Source organism: Neodiprion lecontei, chromosome 7 (assembly GCF_021901455.1).
Source record: "Neodiprion lecontei isolate iyNeoLeco1 chromosome 7, iyNeoLeco1.1, whole genome shotgun sequence".
NCBI classification, from domain to species: domain Eukaryota; kingdom Metazoa; phylum Arthropoda; class Insecta; order Hymenoptera; family Diprionidae; genus Neodiprion; species Neodiprion lecontei.
Genome location: NC_060266.1, coordinates 3,339,477 through 3,358,106, shown reverse-complemented (window position 1 = coordinate 3,358,106; position 18,630 = coordinate 3,339,477). Strand labels below are relative to the sequence as shown.

The window sequence follows — 18,630 nt, the reverse complement described above, 5'->3', positions numbered from 1 at the left end:
TGAGACAGTTATAAAGAAATTTGAAACTATTAGTTCTCGGTATTTATAAAGTTCGACAGAGTATTTGGGTAGCGAAGGTTACTAGTTTCATAGTTATTTTTACTATCCGATACTACTTAAAATTTTCTGGCACAAAGGATTAGAAATCAGTAGTTTTCTAATATCTACAAAGTCAGACTGACTATTTTTATAGTAAATACCAATATTTTTTTATAGTTGTTACTGCTATTTCAAGCATAGAAGCTACTAATTCGGAATTTCAGGCACCGCGTGGGTAGAAAAAGTAATATTTAGAAAATTAGTAATTAGTAGTTTTCACTATCTATGAAACGAGCCTAACTATCTTCACAACAAACACCACTATTTTTACAGTTGTTTCTACTATTTTATTCATCGAAGCTAAATATCAGAATTTTCAGATGCTCTGGAATAATAGTCTTCACTATTTCCACAAAGTTCATCCGACTTTGAAACACCAGAAGCTACTAATTTCGAATTCCAAGTACCAAATAGCGAATGGGTTATACTTCGAAGGAACTTGGATGATCCTAATCCGTGCGTAATATCAACTAAACGGCACGCGTTTACAATTTAACCATACTTTACTGTTTGGTAGGGAATTATTCGCTAAACGTTTAGCCAATGTAACTAAACGACGACGCCCTGCAATGTGGTATTATGTAGGCATATATATACAGGCATAAATACGGTAGGAGGGAATGATTCAAGAACCAAATAACCAGAGTCAACGTTGCCGAGTTGACACCGCACATACCTCTACACATAATACACGTATGCACACACGCCTAAGCATATAAGTAAATGTACGACACACGTATGTACATAGTAGGTGTGTACCTCGCATTGTATCAAGTACGCGGGTAAGTGAGTAAGTAAGTAAGTAAGTAAGTAACTAAGCGAGTGAGTATATGGTACACTATAAATAGGTGTATAATATAATACTTACGGATCTCTCTGTGATACGCGGGCAAATTTGCAGCGCATCTAATTCCTCCGACCCGTCTACAAATTATTCCTCGTTAATTGAAGTAGGAAAATACAGGCACGCAACTCTGAAAAAAAAAAAGACAGCTGTCAATAAAAGTCAGGATACTAATTCAAATAAACATTTGTGTTGAAAAATAAACACGACGAATATGCCGATCGTTTTGGGAGGAGAAGATTGATGCATTGTTTGGAAAAAGCTTCTATGGAATATATCCTTCAGGCGAATTAGTTGCGTTAGTATTTTTATCAATTTTTTTTTTTTTTTCTCTTCTACAACTAAGCGATTCAAACTGAAATCCAAAATCCGTTCTTGAACTGTCGACTTTTTCTTTTTCCAGCAAAATATTTAGTACTTGTTTTGGTATTCGACTTGTCTTTTGAACAATTAGTTGTAACTAGTTGTTTGATTCGCTTCACTATTAATACAGTAACAGTCTTATTATAACAATCTTGGGTATAGAATAACAGCGCATTACTTTATAAAATTTAATAAGTCCGATCAAGCAACAGTTCAACTATTATTGAATTACAACTATAACCGATTATAAAGTAATTTTCTCCAAAAGTTTCTCGACATAAATATTTAAGAAAAACGTTTTCTCCAGTTTACATCTTACAGAATAGTTGAACAGTACAAAGTTTTTTTTTTTTAATAAAACACCTAATTTGGTAAATTATGCTACACCACATGTCCAATAATTACTCAAACGAGCTTCTGTTCGACAAAGTTATTATAATCAGCTCATTTTCAATCGATGTACATAATTACCAGGGAGAAGTTTGAGTTTATAGAGAGATAGAGTACACCGGGGCACAAGGCGGAGGCGGAAAAGAGGGGGAAGGAGAGAGAGAGCGAGAGAGAGAGAGAGAGAGAGAGAGAAAGAGAGAGAGAAAGAGAAATGATGCTGGCACTGACATTAGTTGAACATATTTGAGTTGCTTTGCTCTGTCGTGTCCAAATATTTATTTATTTACCTCGAAATACACATTTGTGTATTAACCATAAGCGTATAAAGTGTGCATACTTGGGGGGCGATACACATTCATGTGCGAATAGGTTTGCACGTAATATATTTCTCGCCGATTTGCACGCATGATGGCGAATTCATACGTGCTGCACACTCCGTCAATTATCCTAATTAAACGTCGTGAAGGTGAATTATTTTTGAAAAATATCCACAAATAACGAATTTTTCCATTCATTGAACGATACGTTTTTATACGCAAACAATTTGTTTCAACTGATTGAAAACCAGGTGTTGTTGAAATTTATCAAATTTACCAACCGAGGAATGAAAATCTACACAAATGCTCTTAAAATTACGCATGGCAGTCAAAAGTTTTCTGGGTTTAAGGTGGACAAATGTACCCGACGTTGCTTGTTTTATTATAAACAATATAAACGTAACGCTATTTTTTTTTTTTTTTCAAGACAACGATGTCAAAAAACCAATTCACTGTTGTCTCAGTTCTTTTCAATAAATTGATCTGATTGTTTTATGGTTCGAAGAAAACCAATTTCGTTCAATTGATGAATAATAAAAAGTGTGCAGGTATATTATACGTATTGCAAAATGATATCGAGGAGCATACAAAGGCGAAAATAACAGAGAGAATAAGGCATAAAAATGTGGGTCACACCTGTGCTAAACGGGTTCTACACCTCATGCTTTTCATTAGCAAATACCTTACAAAAGACAGGCAGTAAATTATTGTCGATTAAATATATCGTTTCGTTTGTTTTTACGTCAACTCTATTGCGAAATATCCGAAAGTAGAGCGACTCCTTCGAAAAAAATAACCGCAATTAAAGTACCTGAAAAAATTACATATTTCAAAACCACGAAACTTTTGTAGGTGAGCCTTGTTTTTTTTTTTTTTTTTTTTTTTGTAGCTTATTTGTTAAATTTAATTTCATCATCAGCGATCATCGAAGTATATTCTTATTCGTTAATCGCATTATAGAACGTAAAAATTTCATCCATCCGGAGTAAATCGTTAATAATAATTGCCTCACAACCGATTATACCTATAGCGAATATTTATGCTAATTTCAACGAGTATACAACTAATTTGAAGTCAATGTTTATTCCCGCCAATATTTAGTTAAGCATATTAACTAATATTTGAACGATCGATTGAACCAATACTCGCACATATTGAATAAGTAACAGGTCACGAAACAATCACTGCACTATCGACACAATCACTATTATACGTAACACAAGTGTTCTTTATCCATCAAGTTAGTCCGAACTACACAAGTTGCTTCGTACATCAAAATTGTTCTTTCGTCATTCCAATTCATTCAGTGTTGTCTTGCTTGATATTTATTTATTTCAAATCAACCTCAAACTAATATCAACTAATTTCACCTGACCCAATGTTTAGTTGATTTCGAAACTCGATTTATTCATGTCAACCCTGCGAATCGAAGTAAAAATTCGTCACTTCTCAATTATCTTCCTCAATCTTTTACATATTGAAATCGACGTTGAAGAAAATAAAAAATTCCATTTTACTCGAATTTCCATAATTCATCAAAAAATCTGTAACGGTATAAACAATTAATTAAGTATAAAACGAGTTTTATACAATATCGTTCGCCGTTATCTGCCTGGTAATTATTTGTTGTTTTTTTGTTTCACACGTATACACATCTATATATATATATATATATTATGTATAAACAGCGATGAACAAACCTTTGCCAGTCAATTCGGAAGCCCGAGAGTTTGAGAAGTAAAGTTAGTATTATTATACCTATATTTAATATACGATAGGGTACATACAGTGCATGCTACTATACGTATAGACACGAGTCAGTTTTGTACACACACACAACGCGACGTATCTACGTGCATACGGTAAGCCTGTGTGTGTGTGTGTGTGTATGCGTATTATACATTACACATGTGCATAGATTGCATATACAGGTAGGTATAGGTGTGTACAAGGTGCGATGAAAAGCAGGTCTCTACATCTGGATGTTTGAGTTGGTAATATTTGGAGTAACACTCAACAGACGCTGCAAGGGTTTACTGAATTTTGTTGGCAATATTGTTGCCCCGACTCGACTCCTACCTGCCCTCTCATATTCACATAATACGGTTATAAATGAGCGAGTGAAGCGAGAAAAGAGAGAAAGAGAGAGAGAGAGAGAGAGAGAGAGAGAGAGGGAGGGAGAGGGAGAGGGAGAGTGATAGTGTCCGCGTTCGATGTTTGCGGACAAATAATTCAGGATCTTTTGTTGATAAGAGACCGAGAGACCAGATCGAGGGATAAATAATAGAAAAGAAGTATGAAGAGGGGGAGGGGGAGAAAAAAAAAAGAAAAGAAACAGAGACGAGGGGTAAATATACAAACCGATCTTTGCGGTCTGCGACTGATATCGTTACACATACGTGTATACATGTATATGGTAAATCAACCTTACAACCGCATTTCTCGCTAAAAGAGATAAGTCGGGGTGAAGAGAGAAAAAAAAAAAAAAATTAAAAAAAAAAAAAGAACCATATTATGTACATGATATAAAAATTTCATCGTGTTTCGCAATGAAGATAATTTCATTACTCGCACGATCGCTAAGGATATACGTACGAAGGATGCTCGCAAGAAGAAACGAAAGAAAAAAAAAAATTATTTCATTTAAATTTATTACATCAAATAATCGAATAAAACATTTTTCTGCAATTCTTCAGTGAAGAGAATGAAGTAAAAAAAAAAACAGCGTAACGTGCACTCAAGTGTTTGTTTATTCGTTGTTAGAATTAAGGTTAAGAAAAATTGAAAGACAATATTTAAAAAAACATTGAAAATAAAACAATATTAATATATTCTTCGAATGATTCGGAGTGGAAAAACAACGAGGAATAAGTAGACGGACAGATTCATGGAATATCTGAATAGTAGATACGACGATTCTGACTGAAGTTTTACGGAAAATTACGGCAGCTAGGCTTGTATGCGATAAGAGACGATCGAGTGCAGAGGGAGAATAATGGCGACGAGAGAGGGAAGAGAGAAAGGAGACATGGAGGAATGGAGAGAAAATTAGTAACTTGACGAGTCAAAGACGAAAGAAAAAAGGGGCAAAAAAAAAAAATATAAGAATCGTGAAAGGTAATCGAACTTGGGTCCTCGACCTCTTAAGATATGATCTTTGACGAGAATATGATCTATCTGTATACGCAATCGGTATAACAGCGGATTACAAAGATCCGAGACGATGCGTAACGTCGGATTGATTTAGAGATAAAATATCGTATACAGATAGTAGATTCATATACGGATATAATTAGTTGATAATAAGTGATTTCAATTGTTTGCTACTGACCTACATTACATTGCGATGATATCGATTAATAGGTTGATCTATTATAAGTACACATCTACTTGCGGTATATTGATTCTTACGACTGTACACAACCGGCTTATCGTATTATAGGTAAAATACAACCTAAGTGTATTTAAACCACTGTCTGAAGATAATGAGAAAATCTCTGCGGTACAGAAAAAAAAAAGAAAAAAAAAAGAAAGAAAGAAAGAAGCTCAGAAGCTCAGAATTTCCTGCGTAATTTTTTTTTCTACGATAAAAGTTTGCGATTGGTTACTTTTGATAGTCGGTTGGTTTTTTTTTTTTTTACTTTTTATTTTTTATTTAATTATTGCAACTATTCGATCTTCTTATCGTCATAGTGATAATTTATCAATCAAGCATACGCACGCGTTAATATTCGAGTAATTACGGTTGTTGCAAGAATTGCAAGAATAGACCGTTAAAACCGCGCGGTAATTAGTGGTAATTTTAATAATCCTGTTTTCTGAATAGTCGTCGTAGCGATTTTTTGATGTTTTACGTTTCAAGCTCCCCCTCTTGATTTTCGCCAACGAATTTTTCGGCCCTCCTCCTCTCCCTCGCGAGTTTTTTCCCGAGGAGATGAAGCAATTCCTGTCTCTCCGTTGTGTTCATAAACAAGCGTCAAGTACCCGCCTAATACAGCCTCATCGATGAGAGCAAACAAAAGGGGGTGTAAACAAAGCGGAAAATGGCCGTGAGGTAAACGGAAACGAAATACATATAGTAGAAGAAAAGTGTGAAACATCGTTTGGTCTAATGCGCGGATGAACGAGTTTCGCGAAGATGCTGCAGAAAATGCGGAGTAAAATTATTCGTCGAGGGTTAGTCTGTGTGCGAGTGTGTTTGGATGTACAATACGGTGTGTATGAACAAGCATCGAGGCAACGGGTTCGATTTTTAATGCCCGGCAAATAGTACTAAGGCTTGTATAAATATATGCGCGAGAATCAGTAGCGCCAACATTGGAATCGTTGAATCGGATCGACCTACTAGTACAACGGTTAGGTATAAGGTATATAAGGCACCTACGGGAATATACCTATAAGTTATAGGTGGAGGGTATATAATACGCGGGGATTCGGACGTGAAAAATTTTGTCGAAGATTCTAGAAGCGGGTTATGCGCGTCAGGATCGTCAATACGATGTCCGTCGTTGAGGTGTTCAAATGTTTGCCGGCGTGTCCTGTATAGTCACTCTCTCCTCAACGCCCGCCCGCGAGATGCTTCACTACGGAATCTGTAAAACGATTGTTCATCTTCCGCATACCCTACCGATATCCAAAGTCAAACGATACTCCACCTCCCTCACCCAGGACTCTCATGCACACAACGATCCGATAAGTTGAAGCTTTGATAGGAGTTTAAACGACGCTCAAACGCTGCCTTGCAGCTGCGAGAACAACTATTCAGGGAGCAACTGTCAGGTGCATGTACCTGAACAAGCGACGTTAAAGCTCGATCACCGATGTGTACTTATTGTTTTACGAAAATTTAGTCAACGTTGACTGATGAACAGGCGATCCTCCGACGTGGGTCGAGATTTAGGATTCTGTACAGTTCTAACACTCGAGAAAAACAATATAGTTGGCTATAGTTGACTGTGTACTGCGATTTGGGTGAAAATTTAGGATTCTGTACAGTTCGGACACCCGCGAAAAACAATATGATTGGTTGTGGTTGAATATAGTTGCAACTATTTAATTCGTTATACGGCGCATGGAATTTTGAATTAGTAGTGCTTACTGAGTAAATAGTAGGACCAGCATATAATGGGTGAATAGTAGTCTTCGCTATCATGAAATAGTTGGACTGACTGCAAACAGTATCAAAGACTACTGCTTCAAAATTTCAATGACTTGGAGAGAAAGAATTGAATAGTAAGCAAAGACCGATGGCAAAATTCTAATGTAAATTCTCGAACAAGTTCGTGAAGTTTTGGATTAGTAGTATTTACTCAGTTGATAGTAAGACTAGCTGTAACATGAGAACAGTTGTCTTCGCCTTTGTCAAACAATCAAATTAATCCCAAAAAGTATGAGAAAATTTTATAAATCGCGCCTAGACGTTTTTTTGCAAAGCAGATAACGCCACTATAGCCTTACACGTCAGAAGTCAGATAACTAAGGTTCAATCAAACCGTATTATCAATGACGCTTGGTTGAAATTGTAGTTCTAACTAGTGATTATCCGAAAATTGTTTCAAATAAGCAAAGCGTGTGCGGGTGTATTAATCGAATCAAAATTTGTCGGAGAAGATTTAGAATTGAAAAAAATTGTGAAAATTACAATCTTTCTCAAAATTTAGCTCACATATCGTTTCTCACGTATAATCTCACAGATTTCGAAAATTCGAGGCTTGAGCGGTGTTTTAAAGAGATATTACACACGTAATCGTGCAGTGTAACTTGAACTCGTGCTGCATGGAATCTCTCTCTCAGCAGCACTCAGCGATCGTCCAATGATAATTAATCCTGAGTAAAACATATAATACGTGAGCCATTATCAAATGAAAGTTAAACAAAGAGGGTTCTCCTCCGATGGTGCAGCATAGAGCCAAAGCCCGCCGGTTGTGTATTATGGGCACTACACACCGGCCACGTAACTCGACACCGCACCCCGCGAATGACTGGCGCGTTCTTCCCGGTTAATTCCGGGACCCTCCTCCTCCTCCTTTTCCACCATAATACTCGATATTTTCCCTTTTCTATTTTCCTTTCCCTCCAGCCGTGGACTCTTTCGCTCTCTTTCGGCATTTCCGAGTCAAAACACGATCCTAAGCGGTTGGGGGGTGGAGGGGCCCGATGGCCATGCCCTGAATATAATTTTCCGAGACGCGCGTAGATGACGGGCCCCGGCAAGAAAGGGAGAAAGGGGGAAAAAAAAAAGAAAAAATCGAAGAAACTTCGGGCATGTTGTGGGACTATTTTCGACATTCAGAGGAGCCGCGCTGTTTGTCCAGCTACGAGGGCGCAAACACGAGATTGGAACCGCGTGCAGCAAGGTACTCGTATGTCTGTCTCATCCTACGGTAAGTCAGGTAGGCACACGAAGTAAGGTATGGAAGACCATCTTAGCTCCGCGGTGATGTTCTTCAAAAGTCAAAAGAGGTACACGTAGAACGCGTCGGAAGACTAGAGAAACCGCGGATATAATATGTACGTTTGTGCTGTCTCCGCGGCGTCCTCAAAGGAAAGAATATACCTGCATTATGTTGAGGGGGAAAAACTAAAAAAACTAAAAAACTGAAAAAAAAAAAAAAAATTTTAAAAAAGAAGCCTCGAGAGTCGCCAAGTATTATATATATATGGAATAACTGACATTTTTTTTTTCTGCGACCTGCACGTGAAGGCTAATTTATGTACAATTCAAACCTATCTCTTTTTTTTTTTTTATTCTTATACGTACCTACGTGGTACCATCGCTCTGTATTTGTTTTTCATTTTTGTGCTCTTTGGGCTTTTTCTTTCTTCTTTCTCGTTTTTGTGTTAACCCGAGTACGCGAAGCGAGAGATAAGAAAGCCTTTCGCAAAGTATTTTAAATTATTCGATTTTAAGTAACTAATTTTGAAATTTTCTTTTATTCGTTACTATTCTCGCAGTAACTCGGGATACTTCGATTACTAAAACTACTATTCTCATGCTTAGTTTTATTACATCGAAATTGTAGAAACCGTTAATTTAAACACTTCAGACGTTGGATAGGAAATCAAATGATTTACCAAATAATTAGGTATATATACTGTGAATTGAGATATATAACTTCTGAGCAAAATACACGTAGTTTGGTTGACGATTGTTATCGATAATTGATATAGTGAATTTCACTAATCACAAGAAGCTCGAATATAGACGAAAATAAACTATACAATTATATTACATGTCGATCAAAAAAATATTTCACGAGGCAATCGAGCAACAATAGTAAAATAGTTGATTCCTATACATAATAGTTACGTCGACTAATTTTTTTCTGGAATTTAAAAAAAAAAAAAAAAAACAATACAAATGTCGCATCGAATATATCTTTTCGTCTGGATTCCGACAAGTTTCAGGGCAGGACTTTTTTATTCATCGCAGATTCTTGATTTCATCGTAAACACATCTTGTTTGGTAACGTTTAATTGCTAACGATAACTCGGATTATTTAATGCTGGTCGTTCGTTTATTGCTCGAGGTTGTATCGAAAGTAGGTATGTAATAGTTACAAAATAACGTCGGCGGAGGTCGCGAGACACAGTACACAGGTATGTATAACAGCAAGTGGCCAAACGAATCGTTTAATTATCTGATAACGACGCTCGTTATACACGCATGAGCGTGTAACAGTTTGGGCAACAGGTAAATTGAGCATAACGTGGGTAGACATTGCGCGCAAGTATTTATACCTACAATATGCGTAAGAAGCTTGTATTTATATTCACATTATTACAACTATAACACATGCCATTTACAACGATCGCTTACAATGAAACGATATTCCGTAATATTTTTTCAGCTGAAAAATGAGAGTATGGAAGAAACGAAGAATAGGAATATACCAGGCAAGAGTAAAAGAGAATATATATATATATTTCTTTTTTTTTAATCCAATTCTATGATATTAGATCTTAATCGTCGCGTAAATAATTAATACTGTGAACCTATATACATATATATACACACACACACATGTAACAGTGATAAATGCTCATTGTTAGTAAAAAATATATTAGTTATTGGCGCGAATATATTTTATATTAATTTTCAAAATAATTTCATTTCAACTCTCGGTAAATAAATTTCTCTAGGTGATAGGTACACGCGTATACTATTACAATGGAATTAGAAGGAATATTTACCGCGCGTACGAAGGTGAAGCCTTCTCGGTGTGCGGGGAGTTAAGAGATTGGTATTGATTGGTCTGTTTGCGGAGAACACACAACCAATACAAGTTCGTTTTCATCCAGGCCGTTGAATATATACATATATATATATATATATATATTGAGAGAGAGAGAGAGAGAGAGAGAGAGAGAAACCCGGGCGAGCGCAAAACATTGTGTAGGTACAATGTGTGTGTATGTATAATACACATACATAGAGGGGAGAAAACATGGCGGGCTAATATTGGCACGGAAATTACGAAAACAGAGGAAGTGCTGCCTTGATCTTGACAAATCAGGTATAGAGGAGCCACGGATACACCCATCACGTATATATATATATATATATTATATATATGCACATACGCAGTGCTATACGTATAGATAGAACATTATACATCTTATTCGGTAAAAGGGCCACTGTTGTATATTATAATAATTTAATACCCGAATAAAATTTATCTCAAGTCGCGTTTGCATCCGTCATTGTTATAGGTAGTACGGATAAACGTTACGTTGCAGGAAAATTGGAGAAAGAAAAAAAAAAAAAATAAACAACAAAGAGAATCTTTAAAAATCAAAAGAAGAGAGAAATGATGATGAAAGAAAAAAAAAAAAAAACATCGACCAAACACGCGACAGACAAACAGATTATTGTATAACAATGTTTATGCACAAACATTTGAGGAGAAACTGCGTTAAGAAAAAAATGAAAAATAAAAAATCACACATACCCATGTAATAACTACGGTTTACCTAGGTTACGCATTCACCTGATGTAATCCTCGTTAGAATTAATTTGCATCGTGAAAATTGCATTAGAATTTGCATTGGAGGTACGGCGAAAAAAAAAAAAATGTTCACACGTAACGAATACTCGGTACAGTCTCCAGACAAGTGAGAATATGTTATATATATTACCGTACGTCATAATTTCCGATGACAAACTACCGCACTGAGTGGAAGAACCGGAAACAAAAAGATAAATTCTATGCACGAAAAAAAAAAAAAAAAAAAAACTGTGCAACTTATATAATTATTTATTTATTTATTTGTTTCTTTTTTTTTGCTCAAACAGTAGAGAAAAAGTTTAAATATAATCCTATGAATAAGAATACAAAAAAAAAATAAATAAAATATAATAGAAAAAAATAAACGTGAAAATTGAAATAGAAATCAAGATTCCTGTGTTTCTTATTTTTCTTTCCTATTTTGAAAAGAACCACCCAAGAAGCGGAAAGTGAGATCAGGGAAAAAGAGGGAAACGTAAGAGGCCGACAAAGCTGCAGTCCTCGCGGGCTGAAAGGTTGCACGCGGTGTCGAAGCCACCCCCTTGAACGTTGCGGCATATGCCTGGGCTAGGCTGATGCACCTATGGGATGTTGGGTAGGAAGGTAGGAAGGTAGGAGGGTTTAACGTGTTGGTAATGGTGCGTGTAGAGGTGTACGTATAACCCGGGATTGGCTTTGTGGGTATGCGTAGGTATACCTACTAGGACGCTCTAGGATCTACGCAAATATACTCGTACCACCTTTGTTTTCACTTCCCAAAAAACCGCCAAGTAGGATGTTATATGCGCTGCGTCGACCACCTGCGCTACCCTATAGCCGCTACATCTTTCCTGCTTTTTCCCTCCTTGTAGGCGCGCTAGAAATTTTTACGATAAAACGATGGAGAACTTTGGTTGTCTTTGAATCTGAGATCAGATTTTCAAAATTCAAGACAGTGGATCTGATACGGTGGACAAAAATTTCAAATTTCATCGAGTACGATCAAATGATTCTATGTGGAAGTTTTCGGGGTCACGGATTTGATTCGCCATACTGAATTTTCAAAATCTGATCTCGGATTCGTAATCGGGAAGCCCAAAAACCCCTGAACAGAGTTTTGTCTCCGGATTCGATCGAATTTGAAAATTTCCTCCGCTATATTGGATCCACCGTGTTGAGTTTTTGAAATCCCAATTCAGATTCCTAATCAGCGAGCCAAAAAACTTATAAATTATATGAAACATGTACATGTGTAAGGAGTAACTTTCGCGGAAACGAATTATTGAATCTTAATAATCTTTATATTGAATATTAAGGTTTATTTTATAATTTATTGTTATAAAAAAAATTCACTCTGAATAGACTTATTAGTAAAATAGTTGTAAGTATAGTTGAAGACTCGTGTTTTTGTTTGCTACATCACTTTTCTTCTGCTCATTTTTAGAGTGCAGGTGAAAATAGTAGGTATAAACCTTGTAATATTATAATTACATCGATTACTATAAAATCGAAAACAAGAACTAAAAAAATTATTACAGCGATTAGTAAATTACAGTGATAGGGATGAAAATCGTGGCACTTACAATTAGTTATAGTAATGGTGATAATAATTTGAATAACGACACCGAACCGTAACCAAAATAATATCGAGTGCAACTATACTTACATAATATCTATAACTATTAGTCATGATAGTGACAGGCACGAATATAGTTTAATACGCAAATTAGTGATGAGAATCGTTTTTAAAAAATTGTAATACCGGTTGCAATCACAAAAGTTTTTTATTCATACTAGTAGAATGCAATGACTGTGATTTTTTTTTTTTGTCACTTTTTCACTCGTAACGGGATTTTAATTTCAGCCGCAGAATTGCGTAGCAGCGACAAGCAACGACGACTGCACGTGTTTAGTAATCGCATCTTCCTTCACGTATTTATCGTTGTACATGGGTCACATTATACATGCACACGTATCTTTTCTCGAATATAATAATGTATTATACGAGGCGCGATGTGGCCGTACTATATAGCGTATAATACGAGACGCGATATCGTCACTGTTTGAACATTGATAAGAAGAACTCGGCTGCCGCAGTACCTGGCGCCGACTTACTGGCCCCTCGCGTTTCCCGCCGCCTCCCCGCCTCCCCGCGGTCTCATCCCTTGGGAAAGACGTAGAGCCCGAACCCGGACAAAACGCCCTCTTTGTCTCATTGTCAGCACCGTTGATTCGTATAATTTATAACACACCGCGGGTATGGATCGCACCTAAGTGTGAAAATTCATGCAACTTTCGAGGAAACGAAGCAGGTAACTAATTTTAAAACGATCAAACAACAACGAGAACCGTCAACTATGTGTAAATAGTACTTGATCTAGAGATTCTGAATAGTGATCGGATTATAATTGTTGAAACGGACACAAAGGCAGGTAATATTAAACGTGTCACTTTTTCGTTCTACGTGAATTTCCAAAGAAGAAAAGAAAACAACTAATTCACAATTTTTATCAGCACTTGTATAGTCATACTTGGATTAATACCGACTGGTTGCCTCTTTTTTATCGACTCCAAGACCCATTACGGATATTATACATATATGTGCGTACATCAATATACAACCTGTTATAACTGCACCCATATGCCACGCCAATATACATGTACTTTGTACTCTGATGCGATCACTTAAGCCCGAGTGCGTTAGTGTGAGTGAGAAGAAGATAAATAAACAGGCTGCGCCCATGGAATTTTTGCCATTCCTTTTAACCATCGCGCGATTCTCGGACCTGTAGCAAAACGTATAGTTGCGAGATGATCTTCGACAGCACCTGCTCTCAGATATACTCGTGGTTTATACACTTATGTACTATCGAAGTTACTTTTCGTTCCGACATGAGGTATACGATAGTTTTAAAGATCGTATTGAAAACTGGTAAGTACAAATATACATTCAACTTGGACGATTAAAATTATAGTTGCAACTAGGTATAGCAGCGTACGACTGAATTTCAGGGCACGAACAACTATGACTCTGATGACGTAAAAACTTGATTAGCAATTTAAATCCCAATTTCAAACTCTAAAATTGACTTAGAAATACAAGCATTTGCGTCAATAGTAGATACTCAATAGTCGTGAACTATAAAAACTATTTAAATTCAATGGAAGCTTAATGAAACTCTGAAACCAATTTCAAATTACCAACTACCAGACTTTGCGTTATACAGTTATGGTAGCCCAACTGCGGACATTAGTTTCCACATACTATACGTATAGTTTTCGTACGAAAATAACGGCCGAAAAGAATCTGACCGAGCAGACGCATGCGTATCGTTTTCCGCGTTCGTCCCTGCAGCAGGTGCTGATGGATTATGGATTACACAATTTAAAAAGTTGAAGCCTGCACCTTATACCTCGTGCCTCCGTCCATTATACCTACACACGTCAACGGCAAAGTGACGCTCGCTTATATTACTGACACTAAGGCTCTTTTTGTGCAGTTACGCGTCGCTGGAACCTCCGACCATATAATACCTGCAAACGGTACTGCGCTACGCGTGCCGGGAATTAGCACAAGGAACAACCCACCCGCTGTGTTCGCTCAATGTGCATGCGCCAACGAATGAGCATCGCACGTTCCCTGCACTCGCCACTTATGGTGCACCATAGCCATGTAACTGATTGTAAGTGACGTTTTGACGAAAAAAACTATGTCAATTTGGAAATAGTTGCAACTATTTTTACTGCGAAACAGAATACCAAAAATAGTTGCAACATGACGCTATCAATTGACCTATGTAACTCAGAAGTAGAATTACGAAATTATGTTTAGTTGTTGATTAGTTTTTCTGTCAGGATTAGTACGATTTATAAATTAGGTACTAAAACGGCTCATATTGCGGTAAAATAAATATTTTTAGGAACATTCTTATACGAAAGCAATTTTTACTCCGATTAGTTACGCATAGTTTCTTGTTAGACGCAGTTCTTGTTTAGTTTTTCTGTAAGGATTAGTACAATTTATATATAGTAAATATATTACGGTGGCTCATATTGCACTGAAATGAATATTCTTATGAATATTCTTATACGGAAGAAATTTTCACTCTGATTATTTGTTGAACGCAGTTTTCATTCGATTCACTATGAAATGATGAGTAACTATGTTAACTATGAGACAATCCCTAAACGGCACGTATTTCTAACTCATCGGCAAACCTGAAACAATTCCGGGCGAAATTATCCGCCAGGAAGTTGTTTTTGTTTTTCTTATCTTATTTTATTCTCTCTATCTGTTACCGCAATAGTACCGTAGCAGGTAATTTACTTGCCTCTTCATGTTTTATTTGCGCATGTAATACATTGTGTATGATATACTGCTGATCGAATAAATGAAATAAAAATAAAGTGCATAATCAAGAATTTGCCCCCGTCGCAGCCCGTCTAACGTCGCCCTTTTCGGTACAGCGTTGCAGTTAATTCATCGGTGGTGAAAGTGCACGACAGCGTTTAGTGCTGAACAGAGCTTAGAGATTAGGCCTTGGGTATAGACGGATACGGGGAATACCGCGCACGCAGGGTGAAATCGCGGCGGCGTTTGACACCCCCTAGGCTGCACAAGGGGTGGAATGGACATGCGTACACTTGGTCGAGTATACGACGTGCGTTCGTGTGCGGCACAATCGGCACTGCAAAGAGATCACGGAGAGAGAGAGAGAGACAGAGAATAGTCGCGTGCATGCGTGCGAATTGAGCCGTGCAATGGCAGGATAAGCCGCACAATAATACAGGGGCATTTAGTTCGACAACACGCAGGACAAAGAACTCCGAATCTAGTTCTACTCCCGCTTAATCATCCTACCTATGAGCATTATTCTCGCGCGATCATCGAGCTTCGCAGCTGATCGGGAATCCAGTCTGGCACCCCAAGGATCGAGTTGAGCACTGAAGTAAACATCCGTACCGATTTCGACACGTGGTGCTGGAATCTGGATCGGTGGTGGATGTAAATTTCCTCGAAATGTAACGAACAACATTTGAAATTAAGCAGGTGGCTGTAAACCGACCGACCATCATCATCCAGCCCTTGAACTTCATGTTCTTACACTACAGGTTCCGAGTTCATAGAGATAAAAAAAAAGGATAATATCCAATTCGAATTTTCAGCTACAAATTCAGATCCGTGATTAACGATTTTAAAGCACTCGGATACCATTTCATACAAAAATATGACGATTCATATCCGAGTATCTGAATATAGTTATGAGAATTTCTTAGAACGAATAATTCTTTTTTAACACGATTATTTAGATCGTTTGAAAAATAATTTGAGACTAAAGAATCGTGAAGGTTACAGGAAAATAATTACTCTAAATATAGCAACTATTCGAATATCAACGACTAATTCGAAAAATTAGTCATTTATATAATTCTCAATAATAAAATGGTTCAGCCAAGTGAAAAAAGAATGATCAAGCGTACGGATATAACGGTAAATTTAAAATACCGTGTAATAAATGAAATAGTAGCAAATAGTTGTCACAACTAACTATACTATTTTTTCGCTGCGTACGCTGACAATGAGCTGTGAAGATAATGCCGCTGTGGATGAATATACAATAACCAATATACAACCTCTGATGTATTAATTGAAACGAATTGTCGGAAGAAGAATCGAGACACACAAAGAAGACCGATTAACGATACTTTAGTGCGAGGTTAGGTTAAGGTAGGTTAGTTTAGGTTAGGTTGGGTGAAGAAGGTGCCGTGCAATGCGGCGGCGGTGGTGCGGAGATAATAGCGTAAAATCGGCGTATAAATGAAATCTGCCGAAGAGGAATAAGAGAAGAAGAGGCTAATTGCCCCCTGCGAGAACCTTGGACCAATTAGTCGCTCGAGCAACGTGAAATTAATAATAATCTCCGCAGAAAGATATATATTACACCTGGCTGCGCGAAGCTTTAGCGGTGATGGTATGACGATGATGACGAAGTGACAACAAAAGTTTATAACCAGTTTATAAAGATTTTGATCTGTGATGATTCTGCAAATGGTATAATAGTCGCGTTTCTACGGATCGATCGAACTGGTGACAAATAAAAAGGGACAATTTTCCCTAGTCATGAGGTTGGAAAAAATACCAAATCGTTAATTCTTTACGGAATAATTCAACACCGATTCACCAGGCGTTGAAAAAATTCAACGCCAAAGTGGGGAAAAAACATCAATAATCGCAATCTTCTGAACTGACATAGGATACAGCTATGCAGGTACATATATTTTCACAGTCAAGGTTTTACTGTTTAAATATATCAGTTCAGGATACCTTAGTTAATGTAATGAAATTGTTCAAAGCTCGAAAAAAAAAAATAAAACAGTAAGAGGCATGATCAATCAATTTCTTTTATCACTTAGCGACATTAATTTTTTCAGATCAATTCGATTCGTGAGAATATTGTGTCAATTTTGTTCAATTCAAACTGATTACATCGAATACATGATCTTGAACTGATTATTCTACAAATTCCTGTCTCACCATATTTATCCTCGCTTGCTAAATGTATGTAATAAATAATATCTCGTGCATTTCGAATTAGATACAGAGAAGAAATAACAATGAGAATAAAAAAAAAAAAACCGGTAAAATATGAAGAGAAAAATAGAAAATAAGAAGATTTGAGATAAGAAAGAATAAAAGGAATTAAGGAAAACCAAAGAATGGTGAATTTGGTGAAAGTATCTGAGAGATACTATACAGGCGAATTAAAAAAATTTAACTCAACATAATGTTTCAGAAGATCGACCTCATATTTGTGTTATTTGTTAAATTTTTGTCAATGAATATGACTAAAAATAAGAAGAAAAATGCGGTAATTTTAACAATCAAATTGTCGTATCAACGTTTAATTTGTAATTCTTACTTTTTCTTCACTTAGTAGCGCACCAAAAAATGGTTGAATCAATTAAAAAATTTTACTGGAACTGCTGGGAAATTTGTTTTTTTTTTCTCCAATCGTGCACACACACACTAACACACACACACACATAGACACACACGTTGATATATGGGTTATCGTTAGTTCGCGTTGCTATCGCAAAGCTGGATGTTGAGGGGCACGGAATATATGCATAGAGACACAGATATACATATATATATATATATATATATATATATATATATATAAGTAAACGCATATCGGCTAGCGTGGTTTTCGACCCATCATCCGAATCTATTATACAAAGACTTGACCGCACGTCACGGCGGTCGTGATCGATGACGGTGATTAATTATACGATGTCCTACCGATCCGCACCGAGTGGGTATAAGTTAGGTATGTAGCTACGCTGCAGGCTGTATATATTCTACAACCTACACCCTCTGCCGCTGTCCCGATCGGACGAAGACACGCGGCCACCCCCCCCAAAAACCCACTGTCAGCCACGGTATAACGTGACGTATTCATTTCGTTGAGTGGAACCTCGACGCACGTACGAACCACGGTGTCGGACACCGGAAACAGTATGTATGTATACGTTTGTTAGAAGAGTCCTTAAGGAGAGTGAAATCGAATTTGACTCCTCGAATTGGTTCGAAATAATTATTACTTTACTGATTTTGGTAAAAAATGAA

The 18,630-nt window shown here is 36.9% G+C and overlaps 1 long non-coding RNA gene across 1 annotated transcript in view; it reads right to left on the bottom strand.

Moving 5' to 3' along the window:
* The window catches only part of LOC124295334, a 55,670-nt gene that overhangs the window by 29,753 nt on the left and 7,287 nt on the right, over positions 1–18,630 (bottom strand). Inside the window, exon 2 of the long non-coding RNA XR_006905251.1 lies at positions 968–1,073. This is a non-coding gene — a long non-coding RNA (uncharacterized LOC124295334). The remainder of the gene's footprint in view (positions 1–967; positions 1,074–18,630) is intronic.